Here is a 23,606-nt window from a genome sequence, read left to right as displayed (position 1 = left end):
GCTAACCACTTGCTTCCGATCTGTAAGTCTAAGAAAGAATTTTCTTAAATGTAAATTATGCTCATGTTTACTTAAAATAATTCCTTTTTGATGTTTGGTACTTCAGTTGCAAACAACTAACTTGGTAAAAAATAGGACCAATAGGGCATTGATAGGACAAATCTGTTTTCTTTTTGATATTTGAGCCATTTTCCTTATTATTCTCAATTTAAAGCCACTCGATTCAATTTGCTTAGACAAATGGGTGTTTTAGAAAAAAACTTATCGATATTCATGTAATCGGATGATATAAAAGCCATCATATAATTTTAAAAATGGATTCTAGTTTTGAGAGTAGAATTACATTTTTCTTTTACTTTGACATAGTAAAATTACCTGAATTTTAGAGCAACCAATAGTATTACTTTCCAAAGGAAAAAAAAGACCTAAATTTATAACTGGAGGATTATAATAAAGATTCTTAAATCCCATAACAAAGAAAAATGATTTTGGATAGCCTTAATATATAATTTAACTAATTTGTAGTGCCCCATTGAATCAATTTTACTTTAAATGTGTTTCTAAGGATAGCAATCAGCTTATTGATGAAGCTGATTTTCTGTTTCAAATGTAAATTTGAAATGTCAGCAGGAATTCCTAGGTTTTGAAGATGCTCATTATTTTATTTTTCAGTTGTTTATCCACAATTTAAATTTGTTTTCATTAATAAATCATAAGTCAATGGAAATGATCATTGTTACCATTTCATTAAGCCCTTTCAACTCATTTAAATCTACTAAATAATATGTTCAATAGCATATTATTACAACATTCCTGTGAAATAATCCTTGTACTTCACTGAGTAAGATCTGGTGACTTTGTGTTACTAAATCTATCATTTAGACAACATGAAAGTTAATTAACAAATTATGTATAAAATTGGCTTAAAACTTAACATGAATTTTGTGTATTATTCAGTGATATGAGGGCAATTGTTTAATACTTATCTGTGGTGGTAAAGGATGCTTTGGTTTGTAGTGTTTGCCATTTTTAATGGTTTAAGTATTCCCACTATGGCCAATATCAAGCTACCAATGGAGGGTCATTGAATGCAGAACTGGGTAAATAGATGCAAAATTGGATTTCACAAGTCAGTATGAGAGGCTTCAGGGTATCATTAATGTGGCTATGAAATACATTCACATGAAGGGAATACACAGTAGTCCAGGGGCAATGGGTTTACATACAGTATGCAGTATGTGTGAGAAGGATATTTAGAAGACAATGACAAGGTCATGAAAAGCCTTTAAAGCAAAGTTAGGTTTTTATTAAGACATTTAGAACTTTGGAAGTAACTCTATACTCCAAGCAAATGTTAATTTATCCTCTTGCTCATGAAAATAATTTGAGGTGTAAACAATTAATCATAATGTTTTAAGTTAACTGCATATGAATATATCTGTGGAGGACTGGGGTTGTGATTCAGTAGTACAGCATTTGCTTGGAAGGCAAAGCTGTGGTTCGATCTCCAGCATCACAAAAATCAAAACAAAACAATAAAACCTTACAGAAAAAAAGGAAATACATCAGGAATACTTTAACTATATGATGAAATCATGGAATGAGTCATTGTAGGTATTAAAAGTTTCTGAATTATTGAGCTTTTGCCACTATGGTAGAAAACTTAAACTCCTTGCATGGAGTTTTTATATCAAGGTAGTCTCAACTGTATATAAATTTTCAATCAAAATCCTAAAATGAATAAAGTTTTCTTAGATCACTTAGTGACAATATTAACAATATTAAAAACATTGCTTTTTCTCCTTTGAGGGTAATAAGAGTCTGTTTTAGTAGAAATGGGCAACTTATGGGTAATAAAAAAAAAACCTGACCGAGAGTTACTTAAATGAATAGGGATGAATGTTCTCATTGTCTTAAATTATGTAGGGCAAGACTGAAACAGTTGCGAAGGGTATAACAAAGAATCTGAGGGCTGTAGGATGTAGTTCAATGGTAGCATGCACATGATCCTGGGATCCATCCCCAGCCCATAAGGAAGACAGAGTAAAGGAACCTCCTATCTTCTGCCTAGCTGCTACACTATTCTTTGCATGAGGTTTTCATCCTCATGGTTGCAAGATAACCATTGCCATACCAGATGTCCTATCTGAATCCCAGGACAGGAAGGAGGGAGAAAGAAGAAGAACAAAACATACAAGTCACTGCCTTCTTATTTACAAAGAAAATTCTTCCTCTATCTCTATCTCATAAACCAGAATTATTTTGCTTTGATAACACTAGCTGCAAAAGAGTTTGGACCAATCTTTCTTTCATCTGGGTGTTCTGCCACCCCAGTTCTGCAAGGTCAGAAAAGTGATCTTACTGGATACGTAATTGGCAATGACTTCTCAAGGGAGTCATTGAATTGTGAAGTAAGGTTTTACCAACATGTAATGACTCAAAATTTTAATTTAAAATGTTCATTTTTGAAGTTTCCTGTTTTCCTTTCTGTCATCTATTGGTAGAATGCCTGCCTCTAAATAGTCTGGTTATTCTTTCCTTGTTTGTTATTTTAAACCATTCTTTTTTAAAAACAAGTTTATGAAATTTGTTTTAAAAAGTATAAAAATATAAGTGCAAATATTTTATGTATTAGATATATTCACACTTTCCTTCTGGTCCTGGACTGTATTAAGAATTTACAAAACTAGTTTTGTGTATGAAATATGCATTTTTTCTAATCTCTGAAGGGGTGGATAAAAATATAAGTTTTCAATGCTGTAGAAAAGAATTCTAGTTTGTTTATACTATGAGATATTTCAATATGTCAGTATTTCCCCAACTTTTCCAGAGCTCTCCAAGAATTTGGGCAAAAGCTCATGCAATATATATGTATTACAGAATATGTGAGGACACCTTTTATGAAACATCAGATACTTAACTATTTCTGGGGAGAAAAATTCCATAATTAAATAAGGTCAGGAAAACTAGGTGTTAGATTCTTCCCTTGGGATTCACTATTAACAAATGAATGACTAAAAAGTTTTGCAATAGAGAAATTGATTAGGTTGGTTTAACTCAACATTTCCCCAACATTTTTGGCTGTGAAAAATCTACTATCTCTTATTATAGGTTCTCTGTTAATAGTGGGTCAATTAATCTTCTGCCAAGTTAAGTGTGTAAAGCATTTCTTTAGCATGTAAGTTTGTTTCAATTTTTTATCTTCATCATACACATGATGTAGATTAAATCTCCTTTAACAAAACTAAAATATCATCCTTGCATCTGGTACATCATGGAATTGCTATAAATGCTCATTTTGCTGATGTCCATGGAAACATGACTCATCACATTTATTTATTAGATATTAATAAGATTTTAATAATATTGGTAAGGAGCCAAATTACAAAATACCCTAGAACACAGGAGTATAAAAAATGATAATTTATTACTTAGTGATTGTATTAAAAAAGTATTATATATGATAAGAATATGTCTTAAATTATAGTAATTTCTAAGAATAAGTGTAAATTTAATTATAAGATTCCATTTTAAAATCTCTGGTTTTAGGACTATCAATAGTTACCTATTTGTGAGATTGATTTGAAAATCAAATTTTGATATTAAATTATCAGAAAGATGCTCATTTGTGAAAGCATTTTCCCATATGCTTTAAAACTTACAAAATAATTAGAAATTTTGGGGGTATAAACCAAGCAAAAAAGTTTTCTATTTTATACTCTCAAGTTATGATTTAGTTTTAAATGAATTCCAATTTTATTGATAATATTATCATGTTTTATAAAAGGAAGTTTGTTATAAAGTAGTTGATAGCTTACTTGTGTTTATTGTACTAAAGGAATTATATATTTATGCTTTATAAATAATCAGTGCTTTTGATAGATGAGTTATGTAGGTTTTAATTTGAGTTACAATTTTGAAGCTACATAGTTTTATGAGGTTGTAACCTTTTCGGTTAAGAGTCCTATTTGCCCGGTTTATGACACACACTGTATAAATAAGGCTGAAAGGAGGTCACTGTGTTCTGAATCTCATTAACATATTAGACAACACCAAGTGATAATTATTAATGCTCTACTTCTATTAAATGTAAGAAACATAAGTACAAAAAGTCATAGGATAAGTAGGAAATTCAGCACACATGTAAGCCTAGAATGTCAACTTGATATTAAAATGATCTGTTTAAGGACAACCAGTAATTTATATCTGCATACTCCTAGTTTGCTCATCTCATGCAGGTTAGACAGGTAGCAATTTAGAATGGCTCATCTTAAAATGAATGCAATTATCAAAGGTTTATGTGGTCCATCCTGGAAGGCATTCATTCACTTTAATCTTTTGTTTGCAGCCTCCTGGCTCCTTTTATGCACTTCAGTTATAGTTAATAGAAAGTGTTATAGCTTAGGTCTTAGCCTAATTCAAATATGTTGTTAAATAAAAGCTTCATATTTGGAAGTTGCTTCTCTAATTTATTTATTTGATTTCTAAAACCACTGATGACCTCTTATTTATGTAATTTGTGATCAGAAATATTATATATCCAAGATATTAAGTCTATTACCATAATTTATATGTAAATTATAATTACATATAAATTGAGTACTGAATATTAATACTCCATGTTTTTTCTTTAATTATTTTTATCAACTAGAAATTATTAATCATCTATATATCATATATCATCTATTTAGCATCAAATTATTTCTATTCATCTTTTCAGCATTATACCTGACATTTATTCTTTTTCTCTATCACTCATAATTTTTAATATATATTTACCTAAGGACACCTACCAGAATCTATTGCTAAGCTATTTCAGAAATGAAAGGATATATTTTTTATTTTGGAGATTTGAGTACGTTTAAAAGTATTACATGAGACAATGACAGTTTGGGAACTGGATATTCTGGATTATAAAAGTGATTTTTTTCTTACTAAAAAATACAGTAAATAAAAGAGTCATTTGAGTTTTTCAACTCAGATTTTAAAACAACCAGATATATTATTGTATTAAAAATACATGAAACATTTCAAAAATACAGTTTGTTGAGAGAAGTTGCATTTTTTTTTCTTCCATATATTATTGTATTAAAAATACATGAAACATTTCAAAAATACAGTTTGTTGAGAGAAGTTGCATTTTTTTGCTTCCATATTTTGAGTAGAATATTTTTAAAAACTTTTGTGTGAAAAGATTTCTTACAAATTCTTTAGCTTTATTAAATTTTAATCAAAAGTTAGATCTTATTATCAATGTACTTTTTTATAATATCTCAGAATAAAGATTTTAAATTCCAGACATTTAAAACTACTCACTTCTAAATTTTTGAGTACCCACTCTGATCAAGATATCTAGGAAATGCAAATCTACTGTGTGGATTGGGAAATTTTTAAATTTAATATTGAAAAGGACAAAAGTACATGAGAAGGTACAAGATGTTAATAAACTAATCCATCGGGAGACAACACTTTAAATGGCATGGAAGATGGGCCAGCATTCCAAAAGAGCATAAAATCTACACAGTAGACTCAAGAAGTCAGAAAAATGGCAGTCATTTCCATGTTGAGTATTGTCTGCAGAGGATGTTGTTCTATTTATATGCTTGTTTATAATGGATCTAAAGACCATATGCTACCCTAACAACAATCAGCAGTTTCATTTTAGTTGATTCTATTACTGACCATTTATCTACTTGATATTTGACTTACTAGTCTAGCAAATATTAATCTACACTTAAAAATGGTAACCAAAAAAATGACAATTTTCTTTTGATTGTTATTTTTCTTCATTTATTATTTTAAAAGCCAAGCAGTTGTTTAACAATTATCAAGTTATGGACAAAGGCACAAAGCATTATTAGCAAAGCAATAGCATCACTACCATCTTGAAAAGATTGCAAACAGAATGCAGAAATTTGCAATATAAAAGCAATGAAAGTGCTTGGATACAATTTGGAAAACCATGTATGTATTTTGAAAGCGTAAGTACAAATAAGTGTAGCAGTTATATGAAACCCTTAATGAATATAATCAGATATGCAGTGTTGAAATGATACTTTGGGACATAAATCTATTATTTAATAATATAACAACTTAAGTTCTTGCAAAACTTTCAGGTAGGCAAATTAGATTAATGAAATGACAGGAATGGTCTGGAAATGTCTTGTAAATGCATCGTGACATTAGGAAAACGGAAATATGTGTTGAAGAAACTAAAAGTTTGTATACCATCTCAAATAAAATAACATTATGTGAAATTCCATGTACTTGCTTTAATTTAAAAAAAAATATTTAACATATAATCAATGGAGGCTCATGCAATAAATGAAGAAATAAAGAAAAATCTAAAGAAATAAAAGAATCTGGTCCAGATCTCTATTCAGTTAAACAGCTGAAACCAAAGTATTAACAGCATGTAGCAGAACACATAGAGCATGAAGGCAAGGTTGTGCCACCCATTAGGAGAACTTCACCTTTACAAGCTAAATTTAGCTTGTTGGACCTGCAGGACTCAAAACCCGTAGCTAACAACATCTTCCATAACTTCTTGAAGAAATCAAGAAATCAAATGTTTTTTTTTTTTTTTAATATATGACTGTAGCATAAACTTACTTTTCCCTTGGCAACAGGCTACACATCAGCTTTTCCTTTAGTTCCTCATTTATTTTTTACCCCAATAAGTAGATTTTAAAATGATGTTTTCTTTCATTGCTCTGAAGGTCATCTGAATTTCCTACTCCCCTGCTCCCCTTTCTTCTTCCTTGTTCATCTGGTTATTGTGGAATACATGTTTCTGGATATCTTCATTCTTTCTATTCTTTCTGTCTCTTATTTATTATTCTTTCTGTCTCTTATTTATTGGGCTTGACTTTTCAGAAAGATTTGGATAACTTTTCTTTTGACTAAACATGTTGTTTGGTATAGATTTAATTAGAAAATTTCTGAAAATTTCATTTGCTGTATTGTCTTTTATCGTTTAAAGTATACACTAAAAGATGAAGGTGGGCTACATTCAGAGAGAAATTTTTGTGCTATCTTATTATATGCAGGTGCTTTATGTACTAACATTTATTAAATTTGCTCACTATTGTCTTTCATGTACTTTTGAGAATATGTAAATTCCTTATCTAAATGAATTTGAATGAAGTAAGATTTTGCCCCAATTTATCTATTCTTAGATTATCGTCTCTTATCAGCAAAGAGGAGTATATGTAATGTAAATATTCTTACTAAAATATTATATTTTAATGAAAATTTCAGGAACTATAACTTAATGTTATAAGAAATGAAGCAGGAGGGAGAAAGAATGTAGGTTATAAGACAGGAGAAATAGTAATAAATAATTATTATTAATAATAAATAATAATTGTATAAAATAGTGTCAATTAATTTATTAAATTTGCTATGTTTCAATTAATTTTTTCAGTACATAATAGCAAAAATATGAGTATGTACATTCAAGGAATAATATTCCTATGAATAGATATCAGCAATGAGTAGAAATGAAAATTGTTCATAAAAAGTAGCAAATACACACAAATTAAAGTGAAATAAAACAAACATTTTAAGAGCATTATAAATTTCTTTCAAATTAACAAGGTAATTTTACACAATTCTTTTATTTTATACATAAAAAAATTGGGGCATCAAATAGATGAAAACTTCCTGGAAGTCATATAGTTAAAGGTTTGGCAGGCCTAGATATCAGTGTCTCAAGTACAACATAAGAATGAGTGCTTTCTCAAAAAAATTGTAATGTTTAAAATTATTAATAAAACAACTTCAAAGTAAAGAAATGATTAAGAACGTTTATCAAATAGATACAAGTTCTTATATATGGGATAAAGCATCATCAATAAAAATTTGATTCAATTCTTGGCTCTGAAATTAATGCAAAGAGATTTTGATTTTAAATATTTTGACAAATTCTATTGAAGTATCTCAAATTATGAGATAACTTTTTAGAAACATGATTATTTTGATAATGTCTTAGAAATCTCTATAAAAAGGTACAGAAATGAAAATTTTAAATCCCTTTAATACATACTAAGAAGGGTTCGGAATTAGTGGAAAAATTTGGACATTGAAGAAAGAAGTCTCTCTTTTTTATAATGATCATTTGGGATTTAGAAAGAGTATCTGCTATTTGAAGTTGGAGCAGTCTATTTGTTTAGCGAAGCAGATAGTCAATCTTGAGATGAAAAAAATATTTTGAGAAATTAAAGAACTCATAGCTCAGAGAAATGAAGAGATACAGATGGACTTCTTGGCCTTCTTTCGTGAACACATTTCCTATTTTATTAGCTAGTATATATAAAGCTTTCTAAAAGTGAATAAAAATGCAGAATAAAAATGCATCTTTTAGAAATATATAAATGTTTATTGCCATTTTGAAAAAATAAATAGTGTTTATATGTGTGTATATTCATAAAAACAGACATATGCATGTGTGCATGCATATTATACATATATATGTGTGTGTGTATACAAAACACATAAAAGAACCCCATACATATAGAATATAGATATACATTCTCAATAACTGGGGAGTCAAATCCATTTTTAATTGCTAAGAAATATTAAGAATAAAAAATTCATATTAATATATAAACCTAACATGAAGAAGCACTGATACAAATAAGAATATGATATAATTGGAGAGGATTACAGTTTTGAAAACATAATTTGATATACATGATATAATGTTTAAGAATCATTATTTAATAATTATTTTATGGCATGCATTCTAAAATCATTATATACAGTTATAGAACTTTAGCATTAAAAAGTCATTTAAATTAATTTTGATATTTTTTACAGAATAAGAACAACATTTAATGAATATTACCAGTGGTAACATTTTATTACATTAAAGAAAAATGAAATGTGATTGTAACTTAATATACAAATGTGGCTCAATATGCCATTATTGAGAGTAATTCTTTTCACTAAAAATTACTATATGAAAGTTTAAATATAAATAAATGGCAATTTTATTTACATTGACAAATATAATTTTATGCTGTTTCTAAGGTCTACTTAATAGGGAATTTTTGTTATTAAAAACAGTATAATTTAGCAAATGTTATACTTTTCTGTGGAAGTTATTAAATTTATTCTTAAACTTTATATCTAATGTAGAAGGAATATAAATAAAAATAATTTTGCAGGTTATAGTGATTAATAGGGAATTTATCTCTACTTCAAATTTAGTCAGTAGTTACTATTCTACTCTCTACTGCTGCCATCTATTAATTTTCATGTCTCATAAAACTGCAACTCTTTGCATCACCTATTTTTCTACATTTTATGTTACTCTAAATAAATATTAGGTGATTTTTTAAATTCTTTACAATTTCTCAATAACCTTATTTGTCATGACTTTTAGTTTATTTTCATTAATTGACCAAAATGAAAATTCTCTGATCTAAATGTGCCTTTACAAGTATTAAATGTTCCTCCAAATACAGAACTTCTCAGTTAAAAGTAACTGTACGCCATTTTGTGATTTTGATTCCACATTTTCGTTCTAGCTTACACATTTTGAGAAGTTAAAGCAATTTCCTTTGCCCAAAAAATAAACTAAATATCACACAGAGCATAAACAGCCACACAGTCAATGTCAACCTTATATAAGAACCACCTAATTATATATGGTTATATTTTCTAAAATCTATTTCTAAAACTAAACTGCACTGATAAAAAAAATCCAGATATAATAAAGATATGGTAGAATTAAATAATTGTGGAAGGATAGAAATGGATAAAGGTAGTAATTTTTGGATAGTATATTTGTAAAACAGAGGTGTCAGGAAACAAGTCCTACCAACCTTCATTTTAAATTTAGGAAAACGCTTAAGACATAGTATTAGCCAAAAGGAAAATACCTGAAACCTGAGTTTGTCACTTCTGTTTACAAACCGAAATCATTAAAATAATTGCATGTTCATGCTTTGAATATACTACAAAAACAGCAGAAGTCCATAGATGGCCTTCCAAATTAACTTAGCTGGCTTTAAATTCCAAAAAATGGGTGCCTGGTGGGTAGTTATGTTGAGTGATGGGGAATGTTACAAGGCACATCTTCAAATGTTTGTACAAAGCTACTTATTTGTGATGAGAATTACAGAATATTTGTTAAAATAATTAGGAATATGACCTACCTTCTAAATACATGTCAAATTTAACTTTATCTGCAAATAGCAGAATATTATCATATTCTAGAGCTTGTTTGAACATTAATAGTTTTTGAGGCACTAATTCTTTTGATGGTGATGAGGAATTGTGTAAAATGTTATATTAATTCTTGATAAGTTATAAAGAAGTCAAAACATTAATAAGTTTTCCACTCACCATTTGGATTCAAATGTGTTACTATTTTTATCCCCATTTATTACAGTGTTCAGTTAATCTTTGAGCTTCCATCTAACTATAGTGGCTATGAGTCCATGTGTTTCAAGTACTAAGTCCATGATTAACTTTTTTTAATTAATGAAAACATTCACTTGTATTTGTAAAAAGGAATTTTATTTGAATCAAAGCCAGTCTGTTTTGTGGTGAAGTGAAGTCGCTAAACATATTAGCCATTCATGCATTAGAGCAGAAAATAATTTAGGTGCAAAATTCAAACTAATCTAATATTTGCTTTGGCCATAGGTAGAAACAACAAACAAAATACATTTCCCCATTCTTAATATGATGGGAGATAGAAATTAAATACATATGGATGTCATCAACTCAAATCAAGTTTAAGTATTTTGTAATTTTGAGTTGGTTGCATATACAAGGAAGATAGGGGGGTAGCAGGTAGAATAGTGATCAGGTTGTGTAGCTGCAGCACACTTTCCAAGCTCCCCACCAAAAGGGGATACCCACCGGACACCGCCTCTAAATCAGTTGCCTCTTTACGTGGATGTGTCAAACATGTAGGCCTAACTGGTTATTATGTTCCATCAATAGATTTTTTTTATACTTACTTACTTGATTTAAAAAATCTCTTCAGCTAGAAATCAAGATTTTGAATGTTTTCACCATAAGGAAATTAGAAGTGTTTGAGGAACAGATTCGTTTTTCCCATTTAAACATTGCCATGTATAAAGAATTTCCAAAGAGAAACTACTCACTTTGAGTACTATAAAAAAAATTGTGTAAGTTGAACAAGTTTTCCAGCCCTCTCGTATACAATAGTAAGAAATAAATTATTAATTTGCACTAAATTATGATTCCTAAAGAGATAAAAGTTTTCAAAGCTTGCCTGGCTATCATAGTCTATAATTCTAGTGAGTTTGGAGACTGACACAGGAGGATTGCAAGTATGAGGCCAACCTCAGCAACTTAGTTAGTCCCTGTCTTAAAATAAAAAGGCCTGGGGATGTGTCTCAGGGGTTAAGCACTCTGGAGTTCAATCCCCAGTACCACAAACACACAAAAGTTTTCAAAGCCCTTGTCAAAGGCAAACTTTCAAAACTACCTTTGTTTGGAATCATAATTAAAAAGGGTTTATTGAAATTAATGAACTATAATTGCATTATTTTTATAAAACTTTCACAAGAATTTAACTCATAATTATCCTTTCAATATCTGCCTTTTTTGTGTAGATCAATATTAAGTAAGAATATAATTTGAAAGAATAATGAAATCTTGGATTACCAATTTTGGTAACTTCCTCACTCCACAGAATCAGAAACTAAGGTTGAGAGAGAGGAAAACAGATAATGATAGATGATAATGCCAAACATCTCAGAAATGAATGGTGATTAAGATGTGTAGCTACAGCATGTGTGCTGGTAATGGAAAACATCTCAGTAATTCTCTCTCATATTTGTTCAACAATGCCTATACATATAACATATAATATATAATTCTGATATTTGTCTATATGTATAAGTCTATATATATTTATAAATACATATAAATAGTTTTTAATTTAGAAGCAATTACATTTTAGAAATAACAAAGAAAAGGCCTTTCATCAATTTGCCCATATTGGGTAAGCAAAATGTTTGAAAGTGATAAAATTGTACGCAAGTGACAAATTAGTTTTTGAGTGTTTCTTAAATTTTTCTTAAATAAACTATAATGTACATTTAAAGTTGCTGAGATGATGTTGAATAATGGCTTCTGATTCTCTGAGGGGTTAATATACATAACATTTTATATAGAGATCTTATCAACTAACCTGAGTGCACTGTAGAGAAGCACCAGTTGTATGAATGAAGAAAACACCTACAAAAATACACAAAATATTTTTAAACTTTTAAGAATTCAGTAAATAAATATCTATTCCTGTAGCATAATGATTATCTGAGTAGTATTAGTATATTCATTACTGTTTTGGAATATTTTATTTTAGGTGCTATTGATTTAAAGATTAACCTACACATCCTTTAAATTTAATCATTATAATAATGATGTATTTGTTTAAACATTTGAGTATTTAAATATTTTTGTGTTTTAATATTAGCCTTCTACTTCATCTTGATTCTGCCTCACATGGAAGACCTTATACTCCAGAATCTGACTTTAAAACTGATTTGAACAATGTTTTCATCCAAGCTCTTCCCCAAACATTCTTTGTTCTCATTGTAGAAATCCCATTAGCAGAGAAAAGAGAACTTGAGAACTTTTAGCCCTAAACAATCATTTTTCAGAGAAGGAAAGTGAGATGAAGTGACTTGTCTTACTACACAATTAGTGAAAGAAAGAAGAAGAAATGCAAGAGAGCACTATGGGCAAGACTGAGCAACCTGTTAGATCAAAGTAGCAATTATATTTTTCACTGGGCATCCAACTTGCACAGAGGCATTAAAGCATTTCATACAATGGCAGGCAAAAAAGCAAAAAATAGAACCTTGTATTAGGTAATCAGACAAAGAGTAGGCCTCTTTTATTTTTAATCATTTTCAGGACAGCCCGGGGGGGGGGGGGGCTCTGTAAACAACGTTTCAGTTCCCAGTATTTAGCATGACCAAGTGTGGAAAGGATTCCCAGTCTCAATCCTACATAGCTGTCAACTCTCAGTATTTATGTGCATCTCTTTAATTCATGCTCAAGGATTATGTTACCGGCAGTGATTACCAGGGTGGGAAAGCTGTGCTTCAAAGGGCTAAATAATGGCTAAGCCTCGCTTCTCTCTGTGCACATTTAAAAGCAGAGCTTTCATTCATAGCCAAGATTCTGCTAACAGGGATGGTATTATTGTTCCCACTCCTCAGCTTCATGAAGAGATTTGTTGTTTTTGGAAATTCTGAGCCACCTCATCTAGTTTCATTTTTTTTTTTTTCCCTTGTACTATTAAAAAATAACATGCCAACTTTTTTATGGACTGTTTTCACTGAGGCTGACCATCCAATAGTTGCATGAGGTTTTTAATATTTTTCTCTATTTTAAAGGAAATGCATCCTATGAGGTAGAGCTTACAGACCAGTCATAGCTTAGCTCTCACCAATTACTCTATTGAGAAAACTTAAGTTTATCATTAAAGTCATAGAGAGCTAATTTTTTAACTTCTCTAAATTTATAGGTTGATAGTCGTTATGGCATTTTGTTTATTATTCACAGAGAGATTTATCTGGATAAAATATAGATTTTTTTGAATTGTGGATACATTTTATTATCTGTGGATTTAAAGTAGTAGGATTTTTTCCATCAGTAGTTTATGAAATAATCCTACACAGGAAGTAGGTCACAAAAGAGGCAGGTAGGTAAGGTAAACAGGGAATTAAGGCAAATACTATTTGTCCAAAGCATCAAATGTTGATGAACTGTTAATATTAACACAATGCTCCTGCTTGATAACATGAAAAATGGAAAACAGATAAAGGTAGATTTTTGTAATTGTTTTATAAACTGTACAGTATTTCCTTATTATATCAAAGAAACTCCTGTGTACTCTTTATTGAAAAGCATTGTTATCATAACTATTCACAAAAATAATCGCCTGAATATTCGACATCTAGTAGTATCACATATTCTAGTTAACAGTGAAGAAAGTACTAAAGGAGTTTATTTTTATGTATACAAAGACTAAATGAAATAACACTATTCACTGAATATTTATTCTATTTCCAGTATTGTTTTATTGCCTTTTAAGAGATATAAAATTAAAATGACATACTCTCTTTCTTTAAAGAGTCTGTTATCACAAAAAGTAAATTAGACTTTAAGACATGAAGAAAATTGTATTAAAAAGAGAATAATGAAGAGAGCATTTTAAATGGAGAAGGTTAAAATAAGTATGGCCTATCTTCTCCCATTAAAGGGCTTATCATCCAATAGGTAAATTAGACTTTAAAATGTAAGTAGGATATTAATTAATGGACAGAAATGGGGGTACAGTTCAGTTGGAAGAAGGAATATCAACTAAAGTGTGAACCGTTGATATGAATCCCATTTAAGATGTTAAAATGTATTCTACATATGAGCTGTTTTTTGGTTTATTTAGAAAACTGTAGGATCTGTCTTAGGATGTAGTGGAAACCATGAGCATATGACAGTTTTCTAAAGCCTTGAAAGTTTGGCAGAAGAGGTTGGAGTTGATTGGACAGCAATATTGATTTCTTGCAGATTTTTTTCTTAAATAATAAAAAAGTATTAAAGATTGTGAAGATTTGCCTAATAGTTATATGTATAACGGACAAATATATGTAGATAAGAAAATCAAAAGGCAGGGAGATCTTTTGGTTTACAGAAAACTCAATACTCAATATAAAATTATAATACTATGGGGACAGTGAAATGGGAATTGAAAGGCAAATCAAATATTGATTTGCAGGAAAAAAAGAAATGTGGTGATACGGTGAATACAAGACATTGAGGGAGAAAGACAAGTGACTTCAAGAATTTTCATCTAAATAGTTGAGAAATGCCTAAATTACCTGTCAAACTGATTGAGTATAGACAGGATATTAGTTTGTAACAGGGAGAATGAACATTTGATATTGGCCATGCTGGGTTTAAGGTACAGCAGTACATCCGGATTGAAATTTCTTCTAAGTAGCTAGAAATAAATAACTGGAGCAAAGATCTTATAAGGAGATTCTTATAAGGAGGTTGCAGTTAATTCCAGATCAGCAAGCAACTATACCAAAACAAATATATAAAATCACAAAAAAGTTAGTTTTACATTGATATGGATAATAACGACTTGTGTGAAGAATCTATTGACATTACAGTCCTTTTTTTGGTTTGGAGTGTTAACTCATGTTACTTATATCAACAATGTGTTCGTTTTGAAATAAGAATAGATTGTAAAAATTGTCACACTTTCTATTTGGACATCTTTTAGCATAGGGTTAACAAGGTAGTAAGTTGCCATAGTTTTTATTTACTCTATACAATTGAGATCATAAATCTGTGGATGACAGGTAACTCTTAAGCTATAAGCCTTGAAGTGACTATGTTTATGTTCATTTGTATTTACTTGACAGAAAATTATCTTTGTTAATTATAAAATTTGGTATTATGCATAGTTTATGTAATAATGTTTTCCAATTGTTCTGTTCCTTTCATTTCTTTCTTAACCATAGTTTAATTTCATTCAACTTCAAAACTTCACCATATCATTTTACATTACAAAACCTTTTACATCTGAACATAGAAAACACACTATAGCCTTAACTAATATCCTGCTCATTAATGATTTGGAAGGTAATTAAAATTAACTATGCCTAGGAGAGATTTTTTTCTTAGAAACTAGTTCTTATAGTACATAAAATATGCACAATTAAAAAAATCTCATAGGACTTGTATGAGTCATTCTAAAACACATGCACACACTGTTACTTTTTAAAACCTACAAATTTAATTTTTGGAGGAAAAATAATTTGAAATCTATGTTGTCATTGATAACTAGCAAAACTGAATATAAAATAGCTGATATGGAATATCTGTTATCATTAGTTCTGAAAAGAGATTAATTTATATAAACTCTGTAATTGGAATTAGTCACAATACAAGGTTACTGGCTAGGAAGAGCATTTAGAATTAATTAAGAAAGTTAAAAAAGAAAACAATAAGCAAATAAACACAAAACCTTAAAAATGAAGCTATACTTCTAAAATATATGTAGATTATGCCATAGAGCAATTTCTCAAAATCAGTTTGGTATGTTGGTGAAGCAGGCCACTGAAAAGATACAGTTGTTTTATTTAGTATGGAGTATAGCAGTATTTGAGGCAATTATCCTATATCTTAGACTTCTTGCAACACTATAAAAGATATCGCCACTGACTAAACTCAAGGGAGGCCAGGCTGTTTTCACAGAAGTTTCTTGTGAACTCTGGGTTTCATGTTGGTATTAGTAAAAGATAAACCTAAGTGCAGTGTTTGAGATGGTGCATTTTCTAGTTATGTGACCTTATCTTTGACAATTGTTTACAGTAGGCAGGTAAATCTTTAAGGTTACTTCTTGATATCTTCTTTTCTGAGATCTAAGTTAATTTTAAATGAATGGTTTTGAAAAATAAGCTGTCTACCCTCAAAGTATTTTTCTTTTTTTTGTTTTTCTCTTCCAATATGTTGAGCTAAATTTCTTTACCTTGATTTATTTTTTAAAGTTGATGTGATGGCTCACAAAAACATCTTGTAGCAATTCTTCCTGGATTCAAAGAGATAAGTTTTCCTGACAGTGTAAAAGAACAAATCTTCTATTCCATGCATAAAATAGTTAGGATTCAGGTGGCAATGGTAAAGTATAAAAATAATACTGTAAAAATAATTTAGACTTCAAATAAGTTTGAATATTTCCTAAGGATTTCATATCTATGAATATATTATTTAATTTAAATGTTTACACTATTTTATTATTAGGCTTGGTATGGTGGTAAATAAAATTAGCATACATTTTTAATATAAATCAGGTGGCAATTAATGTATTTATTAACGAAGATATGATCTTTTATCGAACATTTCTCAATTATTGATATTCTGCTGATGTGATTAGCATGATGACCAAATCTTAATTTTTGAACCATCTCAAGGTGAATAATTTGGCCCTAAAAAGTACAGGCCATAAATGTGCTTTAAAAAAGGATAAAACAAGGAGTATTGTATTGAGTGAAAATTGAGCAATTCCTTATTTATTGGAGTATTGGATTACTAGAAATAGTATTCTTCTGTCACCAGGACATGAATTAGATCACAGGAATTTCCTTTTCTTTTTGATAAAAATTGAAATGTTAACTAGGATGGATTACAATAAAGAGAGTAGAGACTTGCTCACAGGAGATCTCCATTACAGACCTGGCTCCAGCCTTCTCTGTCCTCTTGGGCAGATCCTGATCTATCTGAAACTCAATTTTTATACTAATAATAATGATGTTCTTAGATCTTTTGTTACAGTTAAAAACAAGATAGCATAACTAGTTGTTTTATAAATGGCGGGTATGACACAAACAAGGTGATAATTATGTGTCTCTTTCCAAAAGTTTATTGAAGTTGCTTTATGCAGTATGCCTTAATTGGTCTTTTCATGTCTTATAACTCTTCTTTTAGTAGAACGCATGGTTGCTTTTCAAAGATATGAGAAGCTTTTATTTTATGTCTGCTTCTACTACAATTGTCATCAAAATGGCATAATTTCTACTGAATGCTCATGTCTTATTATAGAGATGGTCAGGTTGCCTATTATCTTTAAGTCTGTAGAGAGCCCATTTCCCTTATTTTCTAAATTTTAATCTGTCTTCCTGCCAGCTAAGACAGCGCTTAAACCTGTTCCTCTTCATGGCTTTCCTTAACCTGTCAGGAATTCTCACCCCCACTCAATAGTAAATTTATCCTGATGGCTATCATTCCATCTAGCTTAACTTTCTAAAAACACTGTTTCATTTTGGACTCTTTGGCTTAATTATGGAGATAGCTGTGAAATCCACTGCCATGCCCTGCTTCTGAAGTAAAGCACATTAGCACCAAACTGGCCCAATCATCTATGTTCAGACAACACATGGTTCATTTCAGTAATCACGAAAAGTTGAAGTGTGGTGTCATTTAAAAAACAAAACAAAACCCAGAACTGGAACTGAAAACATGGCATATAGTATTTCTGTGAAGAGTTTTAATGTATATAGATATCTATACAGCAATTACCTGCTTCTTATTTCTCCCTAACATAATCAGGTTAGCATCACCTTGTCACCTGATTAACTAAAGAAAAAATAAATTATATAATTTACTAATAATGATAATTTCTTTTAAGAATCCTTTATTTTATTCAATAAAATGCATGGATCCTTCACAAATAATTATTGCCATTTAAAATAATCTCGTTTTCACAAATCAGAGAAATAAGAATTGAAAGTTGAACTATCCATCTTTTGATTTTTCAGTTACTTGGAACTTAAACTGCAAAGTAGTAAGAGATCACATTTAAAAATCTGACCGTGAAAGGAAAAACAAAGCCCCCATCTATAAGTATCATATAATGCTAAAAATCTTTTTATTTATCATACTTAAATGTTTATTCATATTTGACTTTGAAAATAATTGTGTTTATTTTAAGACAAATTCGATAGGGAATTATTTATTTTACCTATTCTAACCTGTTTAACCCCATGTATAAGATGAGGTCAGAAATTACTGTGTCAAATAATTAGGCAGAATGAGAACAATTAAAATCAGAATCTAGTAACTACAGGTAAATTTTTAAAGAAGGTTTGTTTTGAATTTGTTATAGTTCAGGTGAAAGTTGAGGATTATTGTGTAGTAATAGTTATACTGAACTAAGCAACTCATACTGAATTTAAATTCTGAAATATGAATAGGTTACACTGTGGGAAGATCATTCCAGCTGAAGGAACAAGGAAAAACATGCATTTAAATATGTGGAATTATAGAACCAATGCTCAAAGTAATACATAATGTTATAAAATCATTTTTATACTTTCCATAATTATAATGCAGTTTGCTTCTAAATGATAAAGTGTTCAAATTAATGTTGAATTAGCATTTTGTAGGATATGGTAAAAATATTCCCTCAATGAGGTGTAGATTATTTCATATATTCTCTAAATTGTTTCTTTGATATAAGGATGTAGAGTAAGAAAGTTTTTTAAAAAGATTATATTCTTTTAGCTAACATTTTTGTGGCAATATATAATATGCTAAATGCTTTGCATGTATTATCTCTCATACTCAGCTTTCCCCCTCTTTTTTAGAGATGAATATTTATCTCAGAAAGATTTAGTCATCTGTCAACAAGTACAAAGAAAATATGTGATTAGAAGTCTTCTAATCTCCAACCCTGTGCTCATTCTAGTATGAGTAACAGAAATATTAATGATATGGTAACAATGAGGATAATGGTAACAATGAGGATAATGATAAAAGCCCATCTCTCAAGGATCTCATGAAAAGTTGAGAATACAGAATTCATCACAAAACCTCCAGTAGTAGAACACAAGACAATGGATAATAAGTAGAGATTTGAAACAAATAAACTTTGGATTCAAGTAAACGTAATGGAATTTCAGAAATGAATAGAATAGAAACTAGTTGGCTGAATCACCAGAAGGGAAGAGAACTTGTCACTTACTGCAAACAGCAGAGATAAAAACATAATGAGGTGTTTGGCCAGTATGTGTAATATTTTGACTAAAGTTAATAATATTGAGTCATAATGCATAGAAGCTTGAAATTCAAAGGCAAAGAATACCAAACCTGACTGAGACAAATTGGTTGATTTGAGAAGGGGAGTTGCATGATGTACACCTTAGTGTGAAGATAGTTTTAAAAGACAAAAGTAGAGAAAAGAAAACCAAGAAGAATTAACTTTTTGGAAGTCCATGATTCAGAACTGAGATGAAAGTACAGTAGAAGTTGGTGGAATCAATCAAAGAAGCATTATTTTAAAAGAAGTTTATGTATACTAAACAGATTAAATTTAAGTAAGGATATTAAAAGAAAACATGAGTCTTAAGAACTCAGAGAAGTCGTGTATCAATTTAAACAAGGAGAAATTGAGGAGCACTCATATGGTAGCAGTTATTGGGTTCGGTTAAAACTTGTTAAGTATGAGGTAATAGTGAGATGTCTAAGAAGTAACTTACAGATTTTAGATGAAAAAACATGGAGGCAGAATTTATGATTGTACATTGAGAATTTTGTAATCATCAGCATAAAGGTTAAGGCCATGAGTATTTTAGATGATTTAAGAGAAGGGAAAATCTCAGAGCTGAGACCAAGACATGAGAGATGCCTTTAGGTGAGGGATAAAGTACAGAAGCAGAGTACACACTACAAAAGTTAAAAGAGAAGATATTGTTTGATAACATTGTTATTATAAATTTAAAATTGGTTAAAAAAATCAACTTGAGGGAAACTGGTTTCTAAAATAAGATTTTAAATGTCCATTAGTTTTAAAAACTGGTACTGGAGATTGGAGGAGATGTAAAGATAAATCAGAAACACTATTTGCATGTATTTAGAATCTAATAGAAAAAGGGAGAAGTATGGGTGTATTAATTTATAGTTAAGGAATCAGATTTTGATAAGTACAACTTGAAGTTCTTAACACTACAGGTGATAGAGGGAAGAGAAAGACACCAATGGTATTCAAGTACTCTGTTGACAAAGAAAAGTCTTGCTTATGAAGACATCATAAAACACAGTATATTGCATTGCAAACATTTATTTCTCTCTCATTCACAATCTACAGGAAAACAGTTCAAGACTGGTGGGGCAGTTCTGTTATCCTCAGCTCAGGGCTTCCAGTACTTCTCTAGTCCTCATGCACCCTCAAGAAAGAAGCAGAATAAAGAATACAGGGCAAAAAGCTGAAGAAGCATTCTCGGAAAATTACCCACATGAATTCTGTCCATATTTCAAAACTCAAATTGAGTTGCTTATCAAAAGAAGGTGGGAAGAACAGGTGTAGGTAGGCAACAATGTTCTCAATAATTCCTCAGGGAGGAAAGTGAATAAGGAGGGTGAGGCATCAGTTTCTATTACAGATAAACTCCAAGAAAGAGAATCAGGAAAGCTAAGCCTCTATAATGCTACTGAGTGGAACTGGAGGAGGGATGTATGATTTGAATATCTGCAGAGTGGAGAGTAGAGAATTACAAGATAAATGACATATGAGAAAAGGAATTGACAAAAATAAACATAGTCTTTTTTGTTTTAAAGTGACTAATTGCTGAGCTGAGAGGAGATCAGGATTTCCATGAAGTAGATGATCATAATATTAAATATATGATCCTAATATTTTGGTGTGAAATGTGAAGGAATCATGAATTCCATGCTTAAGACTAGATTTTTTTTTATATTTATGGTGGAAATGACTAAATACTTGTTTTAACTATATTTGTGATATTACAAGAATTTTCTACATTAAAATTAACTGGAAAGCAGAATTTAGAAATTAAAAATTGGTGATAAATAGAGGAAAGTCTAGTTAGGATGGTGTTGCTCCATGACAGCCCAAACTAGTATAATGTCAGTGGGATAGATGGGGGAAAGAAAGAGACATTCTGGAGGTATACTGATACAATTTGGCAACAGTTTGAAGTTTAGATTTGTGAGGTAAAAGAATGTGAAAAACTAAAGATAACTCTTCTGGTGTTCCACATAAGCAAGCTAAGGGCTAGTGGCAAGATTATTGCAATTGATCAAATGAAGATGCTGGATTGTGATGTTACTGACAGATGGGGAAGGTAACAAAAAAAGGAAGGATGAGGAAAAGAGATTTTGAAGTAATATCGGACATATCAGTTAAAAGTCAGATTACTGAAAATCTACTTGAGGTCAAGAAAGTGAATAGGGTTAAATACATAGATTTGAAGCAATTTAAATGATCTTTGTAAGAATAAAATTATAAATTTGAAGCCTGATAGAATATTTATTTATTTATTTATTTATTTATTTGGTACCAGGGATTAAACCCACAGGTGCTTACACTGAGTCACATCCCCAACTCTTTTTATTTTTTAAGACAGAGTCTTATTAAGTTGCTTAGGGTCTGGCCCAACAGAACTTTTAAAAGGAAATCTGAAGGAATTGGAAGATGAAGACAGATACAAGCAAAATTTGTTGGAAATAAAGAAAATAGAGTTAAGTGAAACAGTTAATCTTAGAAGGACTAAGTGATTTAACTTAGAAAGAAATGGAGGATGATACTAGACTAAGAGCCATGCTAACAAAAGTGAAGGAAAGGAAACATACCACTGAGAAAGGAGTGAGGGCTAGGGAGCAAGTGTGTGCTCCAGGTATTTCTTGAAAGTGGGAATTTGAGAAGTGGCTTACATTACTACCATTAGAAGACTGTTAGTGAATCAAATCAAAACAAAGAAAAGTTTCCCGAGTATTACCACAAGGATCAAGTTAGATTATTTTTGTTGGCTAGGTTTGCATCTTTGGAGATTTTGTCAGCTGAATTTCTGAAATTTAAGGGGAAAAAAGTAAGAAAAAATAGAGGTCTTCCCTTCCTCTCTCTCCCCCTCCCTCCCTTCTTTCCTTCCTTCCTTGTTATTTCCTTCTAATATATGTATGGAAGGTCAGTAAGACCCTGTATATGTATATTTCCACTTCCCCAACATGGCCACCACACCTCTGTCCCCCAATTCCACAGAATCCCTTGAGTTGCCTATATAAAACCCAAGGGCTCATGGAACTCTGAGATAACTAGTAATCTCTGTCAACCAAATTGTATAGTTCTGACTCAGTGGATATATTTCTAAGATTTGTCTTGGGATAAAGCTAAATCTAGCTCTTAGAGAGCAGCTTTATGTTTATAGTTCATACTTTTTCAAGAAGAGTATGATATTTAAAATATTAAACTTAGAATTTGAGTATGTTAACTGTAGGTGAAATCACATTTATCTAAAACTATTATTGTCCCACGTAATTAAGCAATTTCTATAGAAACTATATTAATTCAAAGAATCCTTACAACTCTTACTAGTTAGGTCTTACTACCATTCTCATTTTTGAGGTGGGGGAACGAAGGGCACATAGTTATGAGGGTAGAGATGTGCAGAGCCCATAATCTCCTAGATTACATTGTCTCTCATGAATAATACATTCTTAGATAATTTAAAATTTCAATATTTGAAAGAAAATATTTTTGTTTTAAGATTGATGGTCAGCATTCTGATTCCTGGAAATATTTTTAAAAATGTGTACAAACTATCCTCACTAGTATAAAAGTAATGAGGGAATTTAAGTAGAAATAAATGTCTACAACTAAAGCTACTTAGATTTTAGTCAGACACACGAATCAGATCAGAGTATTTAATTACTATTCAATGAACCTTTCTATTCAGTGTGTCAGTTTAACTTAGAGAACCAAACAAAACACTTCTTTGTTTGTCAAGGAGAGGCGATTAAAGCAAGGGTGTTCTAAAATTACATTAGAAAGATGAAAATGGTTTGTTTGATCTTCTGAATTTTAATATGTCAGAAAATTATTGTGAAGAAAATTGGGCTCTCTGAAGTGACAGATACATTATTCAAATAACTTTGATTGAATTTAAGATTTTTTAAAGCTTTCATAAAGGGAACATATACTAATTTGGTTTGTAAAGGAGTGGCTTTAAATTTTGAGATATTGGGGAAAATATTTTGTTAGTTTAGTAATTGGAATGAGTATATTTAATTATAGGGATGATGTTTTT

The 23,606-nt window shown here is 30.3% G+C and overlaps 1 protein-coding gene across 6 annotated transcripts in view; it reads left to right on the top strand.

Moving 5' to 3' along the window:
• Grik2 (glutamate ionotropic receptor kainate type subunit 2) overlaps positions 1 to 23,606 on the top strand; it is a 643,508-nt gene that overhangs the window by 473,022 nt on the left and 146,880 nt on the right. The gene's annotated exons all lie outside the window — the stretch shown is intronic.

This window comes from Sciurus carolinensis, chromosome 7, assembly GCF_902686445.1.
Source record: "Sciurus carolinensis chromosome 7, mSciCar1.2, whole genome shotgun sequence".
Taxonomy (NCBI): Eukaryota; Metazoa; Chordata; class Mammalia; order Rodentia; family Sciuridae; genus Sciurus; species Sciurus carolinensis.
Note: the sequence above shows the minus strand (reverse complement) of the source record. Positions and strands in the feature narration are given on the sequence as shown.